Raw genomic sequence first — 14,154 nt, forward strand, 5'->3', positions numbered from 1 at the left:
TATTAACATGAAAACTGTGAGAATGCAATTGGTCTTATTCTTCCTTGGAATTAAACATTTCAAGAAATACTTGATTCTTCTACATATCACGGAACGTCCATTTGTCGACACTTGCCATCGGTGGTTATGGTGGTAATATTCGTTAAAACAACCACCACCACCATAAGTTTCTTGCAAAGAGCCTGTTGAACCAATTATCCTTTTTTTTCTTGTCGTAATGGGCAAGGTATTACCTGAGCCCATGTCGCCGGTAGATGACATTACATCAAAATCGATATCGTAAGGCAAAATCGATGAATATTATGAGAATATCGAGTTATCAAATTTGTTGAAGATGAAAATGAATTGAATGGATAGCTTGTGTTTTTGCCCTCGTTTCTGTATTTCTCATTCAAAATTAGCAACTCCGATTTCCCTTGTTTTTCCTATGTAATGAATGCGAATTATAAGCTCAAACACTATCTTTCTCTATTTCTCACAAAACAATACTAGACCATTCGTGGACACACGTAAATTCATAAATAATAATTTCAACGGCATACCGATAGTTTCTGGCATAACTGATTTTGAACTTGGTCTTTAAGAGTTCAAACACATACAAATTTATAGCTTGTTGTTTTCTTAGAAGATGAGGGCTTGGAAGTTTTTTCATTTGTTATCTATTAAGTGTTAGTGATAATCATTAAAAGTAATATTTATAAGAAAAAAAATAAGTGGGTGTTTGGTCGAGTAGTTTAATTAGCAAAGTGTTTGTTTAGCTCAAAATGAGATAAGGTGATAAACCAAAATGAAATAACTTATCCAAGCACTTAGGGCTCTAAACGAACTAAACGTTCGGTGAATTGTCCGTAAACTGTTCAGCGGGAAGTTTATTTACCACTACAAGAAAACTTGGTAAGTTCCTACGGAAATCAGTGACAAAATTTTTCTGTGGGAAATTAGTGATGTAATTCCGACATAATTGTCACAAACATAAATACCCTGATTTTAATAATGAAAAACTGACACAATAACGACGGAAAGCAAAAGAAATTCTAGACTTGGTCTTTCTGTCGGTAATCACCGACGGATTTCCGAAATGTTTTTTTAGAAAGTAAATCAACTTTTTTTTATGGTAATATTCCAAAAATAATTCAATTATTAATTGTATAATTTTTTTATAATTAAATTAATATGCATTACCAAATAATTCAATTTACTAATTATTATAATATAACACTTATAATTAATAAGAAAATTATAAATTATCAACATAAATGCTATTTTAGAAAATAAATAATTTTTTTATTAATATTGTTATATAAATAACTTAATTGTTATTAATAATAGTAATTAATTATTAACTTTTATAATGAGAATATTATAATTATTAACCAAATAAATCAATTTTTTTTATAAGAATATCAGTACAAAAATAGTTTAATTGCTATTAATATTATTAGTAATTAATTAACTATTTATTTTTTTAATTAAAATAATATAATAATTCTTATTAATTACTATTTATCATAACTATTAATATTAGTAAATAAATAACTATTTACTTTTTTAATGAAAAAGAAGTAATTATTATTATTAATTACTATTTATCATAACCATACGTCGTTTATCTGCTTGTTTTTTCTTATACATATATTATATATGTGTAATATAAATCAACTAGACGAATGCCCGCGCGTTGCGCAGAAACACCTATATAATTGAAGTTTTTACAAATATATGTTTTTTTAAATATAACGATAACGATGTTGTTAAATTTGATATAATAATTTGTATATACTAAATTGATATAATATATTGATTATTTTGAATTATATGATAATATATACATCTATCATAACTTCAGAATCTCAATCGTTTGAATGATTTCTACCTGCGAGTTATACATGAATATAATTAAATATAATATATTGTTTAATATTATTTATAGTTGTTGTTATTGTTAATTAATTTTTTAAAATTTATCAGCTTAATGTTTTAATCTATCATTATTGATTATTTAAAACATCAAACATTACTTTTGATTTTAAAGGTAACAACATAATCATTTATATATAGTTATTTTTAACTATTGCTATTGTAAGTTATTTTAAGCTACTTATTTAGAAACTTTTAACGATTATGAAAATATATTTGGGAAATATTTTACTTAAATTGATATTATAGTTTAGTTTTTGCATTCATCACTACCATTTATCACTTTTAACTCTTTACAAAATATTCTTTCGTTTTTTTAATTGGAACTGAAATTTATATTTAAGTTCACATTGTAATATGCAGAAACACCTATATAGTTGAAGTCTTTACAAATATATATATATATATATATATATATATATATATATATATATATATATATATTAAATATAACAGTAACGTCGTTATTAAATTTGATATAATAATTCGTATACTAAATTGATATAATATATTGATTATTTTCAATTATACAATAATATGTATCTATTATAACTTCATAATCTCAACTGTTTGAATGACTTTTACCCGTGGGTTAGACATGAATAAAATTAAATATAATATATGGTTTAATGTTATTTATAGTTGTTGTTATTGTTAATTAATTTTTTAAAATTTATTTGCTTAGTGTTTTAATTTCTAATTATAATTATTTAAAACATCAAACATTGTTTTTTGATTTTAAAGGTAACAATATAATCATTTATATAGAGGTATTTATAACTATTGTTGTTGTAAGTTATTTTAAGCTACTTATTTGAAACCTTACTGATTATAAAAATATCTTTAGGAAATATTTTAATTAAGTTGAGATTAGAATTTAGTTTTTTGCATTTATCACTACAATTTATCACTTTTAACTATTTACAAAATATTCTTTGGTTTTTGAAGTGGAACTGAAATTTATATTTAAGTTGAGCCTATAATGTTATATTTTAATTAATAATTTAAGTATTTTATACAAATTGCTCAAAAATTATACATTTAAAATGATAATGGTTTACATCCAACAATATATTAAAACTAATAAATTAAGTATAATATGTTAAAAGTTAAAAAAACATAATTTTATAAGTAGAAGTAAAGATATTATTTTAATATTGAAATTTAGTTTATATATGATTACACTTTAGATTTGATATTTATTTAACCTAATTAACAAATTATAATTATTATTATAAAGAAATTGAAAAGTCATGGGAGTTTCAAATGAATGTGGTGAAAGGAAAAAAGAATGGGGGTTTCAAATGCATGAGATTCAAGAAAAAATGCTAGCTTTATAAGTATGTATGATAATGATTACTATCCATTCCGACGGACCTGTTCTAGTTTCCGACTTTTCGAGCATCATACGTCATTTTTTCCGATTTCTTTTTCTCACACACATATAATACATCAATAACCACACATTTTATAAATTATAGTTATTATACACATACATAGGATCCTGATGGTGTATACGGTTGTATGTACTAAATTTGCTATAATTTGTTCAATGTTTATTAATTGGTGTATAATAAAGGAGTGAGAAAGAGAAAGCGATAATAAACATGTTTGGTACCCGAAAACCTGAAAATTAGAATTGGAACGTTGGTCCCGAAGATGTACACGGGTGTACATATATGTATATTAGCTATAATTTATAAAATGTGTAGTTATTGATGTATCATATGTGTGTGAGGAAAAGAAATTGGAAAAAATGACGTATGGCGCTCAAAAAGTCGGAAACTAGAACATGTCCGTCAGAAATCCGTCAGTAATTACCGACGGATGATGATATTTCGTCGCTAATCGTCCGTAATTACCGACATATTTCCGACGGAAATGTTCCAACTTTCAAGTTTTCGAACTCTATACATCATTTTATCCGTTTGGTTTTTCTCACACATATATTATACATCAATTACTATATAATTACTAGATTATAACTTATTTACACATACGTACACCCACGTACAACTTCAAAACCGACGTTTCGATTCTAATTTTCAAGTTTTCGAGCAGAAAACGTCGTTTTGTCAGCTTATATATCTATCACACGTGTATTATAAATCAATTATTATACATTTATCAAATTATAGCTAATATACACATACGAACATCCGTGCACTCCATCGGGGCCCTGTTACTAATTGTTTGCTTAACATTTTTGTACATAGGATCCCGATGGTGTATACTGTTGTATATACTAAATTTGCTATGATTTGTTCAATGTTTATTAATTGGTGTATAATAATGGAGTGAGAAAGAGAAAGTGATAAGAACCATGTTTGGTCTCCGAAAACTGGAAAATTAGAATTGAAACGTCTGTCCCGAAGGTGTACGTATGTGCGTATTAGCTATAATTTTTAAAATGTGTAGTTATTGATGTATTATATGTGTGTACACAAATTCTTGTTCATTTAGTTAAACGAACAAACATGAACGATGATCTTGTTCGTCAAATTATGTTCGTGAACGTTCGTTTGTGTTGTTTGTTTACGTTCGTTCATTTAAATTCCTTTTATGTTCATATATATTCAATTGTTTTTAATTACTTTACTGTATTATATGTTCGTTTATGTTTATATATGTTCAATTATGTTTTTTTTATCTATGTTCGTTTATTTATTTTCGTTTATCATGTTAACGGACATAAACGAACGAACATGAACAATGTAATTTGGTAAACGAACAAACATGAACAAGAAAACTTTTTCGTTTATTCGTTCATTTTTGTTCATTTGTTTGGCTAACTTAAACAAACAAACATAAGCATTTGTTTGTGTTCGTTCGGTTCGTTTACAGCCCTACAAACACCCAATTGTTAAGGAGTGACTCTTTCAATTGAGAGATCATAGGTTAAAATCTTGTTGGAGACATGAGTGGTAATTTAGAAGAAAATTTGTTTGTCGTTAAAAAAACATATCAACTCGTAATAAACTTAAAAATTAAAACGAAACAACGTTTTATTTATTTGAATAAGGAGAAACTATTTTCTGCAAGCAACATCATAAAATTATTTTTTAGATTGTATGTAATAGACCAACATTTTTTTATTTCATTAAACCACTAGTGTGACATCCACAAAATACCGAGTAAAAATTTCATTTTTAAATGATTCAAACCATTCATTCATTGTTACAAAAGACGATTAGAGTCAAAGTATTCTCAAAACATCAGAGTAAAATCATAAACAGTTAACGCATAATAAATCTCCACGGGATGTAGTGCGATGAAGCCGGACCCTTCCTTTTGAAACCAAAAGTCCTAGAAACATTGTAAACATACATCGTAAGCACAAAGCTTATTAAGTTTCCCAAAATATCCCATACCATACATACATATCAGCTCGAAGCTGTAACGAGTCTATTTCACCCTCGAGTCTATTTCAACTCAATTGGTGTCTTTGAACCAAACGGGTCTACTTCAACTCAATCAGTGTTTTTCAACCAAAAGGGTCTATTTTACCCCAAATTCATATAACATATAGAAAAACAATATTCACAAAGACAACAAGCACATAATGAAGGGGTCTATTTCACCCCCACATACAAAAAGCATACAGTCATATCAGCAAGAGTCACAAAGACAGGGCTCTATCTCCAACTAACGCCACCTCGCGGCTTCCTGTAGATCCAGGAGGGTATCACAATGTTGTGTAGCCACAAACTGCCGTATATCCGTCTTTAGCATACTCAGATAACGAGTCATCTGAGACTTGACCCAATTTTCAATTCCAAAAATTTCATTTTTAATTAATTGATTTATATAAACATTTATAAGAAAACACCAGCTAATAATAACTTTTCATAAATCCACAAATCATGTCATAAAACCACTCACAAAATAAAACAATGTCAGAGTACAATCCCAAGAACTCTAATACGGAAAACCAACATGTGTGTATGATGTCCCGCTATCGTTCCAACTCCTTCCCCTTCGCTGAAGAGGTACCTGAAACCAGAACTGTAAACTATAAGCACGAAGCTTAGTGAGTTCCCCCATCGTACCACATACCATACAATCACGTAACATACATACTGCCAGACAATTCTGGGATGCCCGACCTACCCGGTACGACCATTCTGGGGTGCCGACCTACCCGTGCGGTTATTCTGGGGTGTCGTCCTACCCGTGTCAAGCTATTATGGGGTGTTGACCTACCCGTGTCAAGCCATTCTGGGATGCTGACCTACCTGTCGGTCCTAACATCCGAACTTGGGGACTATTCCCTTCCTACTACCGCTATCACATATAACATACCATGCCAGCATGTAAACATATAATCACATACTGTCAGACATATCTGGGGTGCCTGACCTACCCTTCGGTCCTAACAACCGAACCCTACTGCTATCACATATAACATATCGTGTAGCAGCAAACCTAGATGATATCATAAAGACAATCATCTAACATACAACTCCTACTGGTGGGCCGACATTGTGGCCGTAGACCCACCGCTACTGGAAGGTAACTCACCTCGATCAAGTAGTTGCTGTCAAACTGAGTGGGAAGTCTCTTCCTGCTGCCGCTCCGGAAATCCTCCAGCTACAAACCCCACAAAACACTCAGTCGGAACTGATATCTACTCTTAGGGTAAAATGACTTTTTTACCCCCAAACAAGTCCAAGTCAAAGTCAACTTCAAGTTGACCCGACTCGTCGAGTTGGGCCGTCAACTCGCCGAGTCCCTCATCCTTTACTCGTCCTTATCCACGTCCCGACTCGTCGAGTTTGGCTTCGCCTCGACGAGTTCCTCTCTTATATGAACATTGCATTAAACTCATCCGACTCACCGAGTTGTATGAACAACTCGTCGAGTTCACCTTCATCCGACGAACAAGTCTGACCTCGACTCACCGAGTTGTATGAACAACTCGTCGAGTTCATCTTCAATCTTAAGGATATTGCCTTGGACTCGCTGAGTCCAGTATTGACCAATTCTATACAGTCGATTTAAATGAGATCTAACACACCAAAACCATAGATCTGGCCTCCTAATGTCCACTTTATACGTAAAGTTCCAAACTTGATGCACATGCATGGGTTTTTTAGCTCAAAAATCCACATAAAGTGTCCTACAATGTGCATAGGGCTCTCATGGCCCTAAAGTTGGCACCTTTATGCCATGAGACCCCTCTTAAGGTCCATATCTGAAGTCAAAACCCACCCAACACTTCCAATTCCGTAACATGACTTAGCAATCCAAAGAGATCCCAAGTTAAAGATGAATAAACACATAGATGAGTCAAGACGGGGGCATTATACCTTGAAGCTGCTGAAAATGAAGTAAAATCCCTGGAGTTATTGGCCCTAACTCAAGTTCCAAGCTCCTTCCTTTCTTCCAGGCTTTACAACCACACAAGAACACCAAAAATGGCCTCAACAAAGCACAAATGACTAGGGTTTCAATGAGAAGTGTTTTGGGAGCATAAGGGACAATATGGTCGTCATATCATTGCTTAAATAGGGTGCAAAACCTCGGATTAGGGTTTTTGTCCGAACAGTTCCTAGTCACTGAGTCCGGGACCTGACTCGCCGAGTTCATCACTTAAGTCCCACGTTCCATCCCGCTTCTACTCGGTGAGTTGGTCCTTCAACTCGCCGAGTCCAAGGCCAAAATGTGAAATATATATATAAATAGCTAATGGAGGAAATACGTACCAAGAACCATGTGCTACAAGACCGTTCTGATGCAAACTCCGGGCAAAACATAGCCCTATCAGTGAGCATCCGGGTAATCTCCATCACAGACTCCTCATCCCGTCTCAATGTCAAAAACTCTTGAGCAAGCCGCTCTCGTTCCACGCGAGGAACGTAGCGGGTGCGAAACATATCCCAGAACTGCTCCCAAGTAATATCAGCCCGCTGACCATCAGAATATGAACCTGTCGTCAATCTCCACCAGTCCTTTGCCCCGAGCCTAAGCAGGTTCAGAGCGCACCAGACCTTCTTGTCAGCAAGACATGAGCACGTGAAGAAACAGTCCTCCACGTCAGACAACCACCGTGTAACTTTGATCTCATCCTGAGTACCCTCAAATGTCGGGGGCTTCGTATTATTGAAGTCCCGGTACTGGAAAGCCCTACCGGCTCCTCCTTCAACCCCTTCCGCAGTTACAGCCGAAGTGGCTGCAGCGGCTGTTGTCTCTGCCAGAGCTGCATATCGCTCATCAAAATACTCGACCATCGCGGTCTTGATCGACCCAAACATCTCTGGTAACTGCGCTCGGAAAGCCGTAGTGACCTCATCGTGCAAAATCTCCCGGATCCTGGCATCCAGCTCTTCAGTCCCTATCCGAACCATGGGCTCAGGTGCTACCGGCACCTCTGACCCTCCATCTCTTGATCCTGACCCTTATCCGGATCCCGATCCTGATCCGGACTAAGCAGCAAAACGTCTCGTCACCACCATACTGAAAAGTACACTCAAGACATCAAATAAACAACGTAATATCGGGAGAACAAAACCCACAAACCCTAGGGGTTGTGATTTCCTTGCTACACGTATGGGTCTTGTGCTTCCAGTAGTGCGGGCCTATACTACCTTCCACACCTACCCATATTTGTCTCAAGTATCACCACAACGCCCTAATACTATACTCAACATAATGCGCGCTCAACCCTCACTACCAGGGGACATCGTCTATCTCACAATTGATCCCACAGCTTTGCACAACTCACACCTCCATGGAACTTCCATCAACCCCTGCATCGCTAGTGTATGCTAGCCGCGCATAACGCTGGACCCGATAAACTTTCGAATATCCAATCCTACCCTAAGGTCGAATCAGACATTTTTAGACTATAAGATCTTGACTATACACAGTCATGATGCATACACTAAACTTATACAGTTATGATGTCAATTCCATATACAAGAAACCCTAGGCTAATAGGTATCATATAATAAGGCAAATCTATCATGTGATTCCTGAAGATCCCTAGCCTAGCATTAGCATGTTGTTCTAACATATCAGAATATATAATAACTGTATGGTATTTTGGGGTTTACTTACAGGCTTCGGCTGATCGTACCCTCTGCATCCTCCATCCTTTATTTTGAAAACCATTTTTAAAACTTACTTTCCGAAAATCTCTCTGATTTGAGACTGGATTCACATGAGTGTTCCTCCAATTCACTCAAACCAAGGCTCTGATACTAACTTGTAACATCCATAAATTTTACACCAAATTTAAACTTTTTCGATTATAATAAAAATCAAATATTATTGTTTAAAAAATGTTTTCAAATCAATATCCATCAGAGTGTCCCAAAATCATAACGTAAGGATGAGGAGCGGTACGGTCACGCCTTCGCCTTGCCATGATCTCCTGAAGTACCTGAAACAATAAACTGAAACTGTAAGCCCGAGGGCTTAGTGAGCTACCCCCAAAATACCAATACCACACTGAAAAATCCATATCAGTAACAATCTATCAATCAATGAACATGCATACTGGCCATCGGCCTGACTGGACCGCCCTACTGGGCCTACAGTTTATCTGAATCTATCCCGAGCCTTCAACATGACTGGTCCGCCTTGTGGGTCTACAGTCTCCCCGGACTGCTTATAGGGTATGTTGGCCTTCAACACAAAGTAGGACCGCCTCAACCCAACCAACAAGCAAATAACCATGTGCGCATAACTATCATATATTGGCATATACAAACATCAAACATATCTATCACACTGATCATCAATCATAGAATTCTCTCGTAACTAGAGTACCGACCTAGCAGGTACTAATCCTTGCGGGTCATAAGATCATAACATACTATCAACCCTGATTCCGATCTAACAGATCATAACCACATATAGCATATCATAACATCAACAACTAAAGGGTCGGCCTTGGTGTCGTAGACCCTATTGATATAGAGAGGATAACTCACCTTACAAATGTCGACTTGGAAGATACACTCCAATTCACGGATCACCCGACGCAGGCTCCACCACCTATGATCATAGTATAATATACTCATAAGTCCTTAGCCCTATAAGGTACTCCATAACCCACCAGTCAACCCCTGGTCAAAGTCAAAATCCTCAGTCAAGGTCAACAGTCCATGTTGACCCCAACTCGCCGAGTACCCTCGGTTACTCGCCGAGTTCCTTGAAGCACAATCCAACTCGCCGAGTCATCGGGGTGACTCGTCGAGTTCCTTCGATTTTCATTCAAACTTTAAGGCCACCCATCGAGTTCCTTTCTTGAATCTCAACATATACACATGCATACATATTCTAGAGAAAACTCATCCGACTCGCCGAGTTGTTCTTCAACTCGTCGAGTCTTATGGTAATCTTCATCGGACTCGCCGATTTTTTCATCCAACTCGTCGAGTTCACGCCCATCTTCATGTGACTCGCCGAGTCAACCTTGCGACTCGCCGAGTCCATTCAGTCCTCTTTCCATACAAACTTGTTTTGAGCCATGCAACGGCTCCAAATCACAGATCCAAGCTTCTACGACATGCTTGTCATGTAAAGTTGCAAGCTTTACGTGCATGCATGGCTTTAAAGGATCTAAATGCCAAATCTAAGCTCTTAATGGGGCTTCATGCCCAATAGGGACCTCAATCACGACCAAAATTGTAACTTTATGCTTTTAGAATCCAAGGAGGGTCTAGATCTGAAGTTACAACTTCAGATCTAGCTCATAGCTCATCATACCAACTTGAAAATCCATAAAAAGCTCTAGAACTCAACAAAAGGGAAAAAGGGAGGTAAGGATGGCACTTTGATACCTCCAAAGGATGCTAGATGAGGTAAATCCTGCATCCCACGCCTTCCTTGCTTCAATTCCTTTGCACTCCTAGCTTTCTTCCTCCAAGATTCTCTTTCTAAGCTTCAAACACCACACCAAGGCACCCACGCACGTATAAGGACTCTCAGGACTCTTTAGAATTATAAAGAGGCCCAAAGGAGGCTGAGGTCCCTTTATATAGGGGTGCAAACCCCGGGATTTAGGGTTTCCTCTGCCAGCTCCTACTCGTCGAGTCCCAATATGGACTCGTCGAGTAGGTCACTTAACACGCGATCCCATCCCACTGCTACTCGACGAGTAGGTCAACCAACTCGTCGAGTAGAGCTTAACCCAATAAATCTTATTTAAGGAATACCTGAGAATCGGGGCGTTACAGTTTGTGCATATGGGTTGAAACATTAATGAGAAGATTGGGTTGGTGTGCCAATCAAATGGGCCAAATGGCCCACTTAGCAGAATTCATGCGGTACGCGTGTGCTCTAGAACTTGTCCACGTGTCCTATAAATGGTCCGCGTGTACCCGCCAATCGTCCGCGTGTAACATGCAGTGAAAAAATCGGGTTTTGTGCTTTTGCCTCTATTTTGGGATGGTTGGTGGTTCACTTTTGGTAGAACCTTAGATCCGATTTTTTTGACTTTTCTCTGGAGTTTGGAGCTAGAAGAACACCAAGAACATTGTAAAGAACATCATCCTTTTTCACTCTTAAATCTTGCTACATGTTTGGTACTATCTATTTTTATTTTAGTTTCTTGAGTTTAGCCATGCTAGGCTAAACTTCTTTTGGTTGACTTGGATGTAATTTCTTGAATGATTTTGTTATTTTGAAGAACTCCATGAACTTGTGTTGAATATCTATGATTATATTTTCTATGAAAACTTCCTCATGTTTATATATCTCTAGTCATGAATATTGATATGTGAATGTTATTTTTGTTGGTTAAATTCTTGGCTAAGTAATGGGTCTTCAATTTAACAAGCAACAATTAGTTTAAATGTTTGTTTTCATTTCATTTAGACTAAGAAAATATTTTCTCCATAGTAGTAATGAAAACAATAGATTACTCTTTGGATTTGGTGACTCTTAAAACCTAATGCTAATTGATTTTCACAAAATTGCATGCTTCATTAGTTTTGTGACTTTGATTTGGGAATGTGCTATGAGCTTCTCTAGTCATTTTAATAAAAAAGAAGAGTTGAGGCAAGTTATGCTTATAAATTGCTATAGCCGAGTTAGATTATAAACACAAGTATTGCACCTTGGTATTCTCATGATTATTTAACTAAATGTTCAAGTAATGAAAGTCCAAAGTCAACCATCTTTCTTTTATTGATTTTACATCAAACTTTTCTTTTGTTGATTTGTGTTTTTAAATCTTAGTGCAATTCTAGTTTTCAATTAAACATCTCAAAATATCAAAATCCCCCAATTTTATTTTTATTTTAGTTTTACAAGTGTTTATACAACAAGATTATCATAGAGTTAGAAAACTGAACCAATCTCCGTGGATTCAACCCCTTTACTGCTATACACTATTTTTGTGTAAAAGATTTAGGGTTATAAATTTTGTTGGCCTCGACAACCATCAATTGAATTCTTTTAATGTGGAGTCTAAAATAGATCATAATACGATATTTATCCATGTTCTAACTAGCTTTTTTAATAAAACAATGTTAATGGATGACAATCGTCGGAGATTATGATCATTTGGAATTTTTTAAAGTTTAGTTCGTATTTAGACGTTCTTTTTCATTTTATCCGTAACACTCTAAAAATTTCAACCAATTTAAACTTTTCAAAAACAACCCAGTTTCATAAAGTTATTAAAAAAGGTTTTCAATACAATTACTATCAGAGTCTTCCCAGAACCACATCATAAAACATAATCATGGGGAGCGGTACGATCACGCCTTTGCCTTGCCACAGTCTCTTGAAGAACCTGAAAAACATTAAACCACAACTGTAAGCCCGAAAAGCTTAATGAGATATCCCCAAAATACCAACCATATATACCATACACGCACAACATGCCATATCAAAACAGAACACAGAACAACCATGCACGTCGGGTCTACTGTGTGACTAGTCCACCGCACCGGCCTTCAGTCCACCTGGTCCACCCTCCGAGTCTAGCCATATACATCGAGTCTACAGTGTGATTGGTCCGCCTGCACCGGGCCTTCAATCCACCTGGTCCAATCTCTGAGTCTACAGTATGACTGGTCCGCCCGCATTGGGCCTTCAGTCGGCCTGGTCCACTCTCCGAGCCTCGGCATGTCTGGTCCGCCCTCTTGGGGCCTACAGCCTATCCGGACCGCTCGCTGGGCATTCGGGATAACCGGTCCGCCCTGGGTATGTTGTCCTATAGCACAAAGCAGGACCCGCCTCAACCCAACCCCAGTCCAACAACCATGTGCACATAAACATTCAATCATATAACAATTCACATCCAATCAAACCGATCTAGCAGATCACATAGCATAACATCATCCTAACCAGGATACCGACCTAACCGGTCACTAGCATATACCCTCCTAACTACCAGGATGCAAACATAGCAAACCAATAACATAATAACGATACCCGAATCATAATCCAATAAAGGGTCGGCCTTGGTGTCGTAGACCCTGTCGATATAGTGAGGATAACTCACTTCGCAACTGCCGACTGAAAAGATAAGACCGAGCTGCTTCGACCACTGACACGATCTCCACCACTAGCCACACCAACACTGAACTCAAAGCAAATGCCAACAATTACCAAAATGCCCCTAGAAGTCAACTGGTCAACCCTTGGTCAAAGTCAAAGTCAACCTCCTGATTAACTCTACTCGCCGAGTCAACCCGCTGACTCGTCGAGTCCCCATGCTCAGAACTTCCCAATCCGCGACTCAACTCGCCGAGTCGCCCCAAGACTCGCCGAGTCCAACAGACTCTGAGTCCTTTCTCACTTAACTCACCGAGTCATCCCTTGACTCACCGATTCACAGCTTAACCAGAGAAAGGTTAGGACCTCACGACCAGACTCGCCGAGTCCAAGAACATACTCGCTGAGTCCAAGGCTATCTTCAACCAACTCGCCAAGTTGTTCTTCCAACTCGTCGAGTTCCTGCCCACCTTCATGCAACTCGCCGAGTACACCCATGTGACTCGCCGAGTGCCACTAGCTCTTAACCCATACAGAGGCTTTCCAAGCCATGCAGGGTCTCAAATCCATAGATCTACTCTTATACAAGCCATCCATCACGTAAAGTGGCAAACTTTACGTGAATCTAAGTAGATCTAAGCATATAACACTCTAGGGTTAGGGTTTGGGACAAGATGGCTTCACCAATCACTCAAGAACAGGGACTTTAATGCACTCTAGACCTTCTCCATTCCAGATCTGAGGTAGCAACCTCGGATCTAACCTCCAAACTCAAAATATCAC

This window comes from Lactuca serriola, chromosome 2 (assembly GCF_051521515.1).
Source record: "Lactuca serriola cultivar US96UC23 chromosome 2, Lser_US96UC23_V15, whole genome shotgun sequence".
NCBI classification, from domain to species: domain Eukaryota; kingdom Viridiplantae; phylum Streptophyta; class Magnoliopsida; order Asterales; family Asteraceae; genus Lactuca; species Lactuca serriola.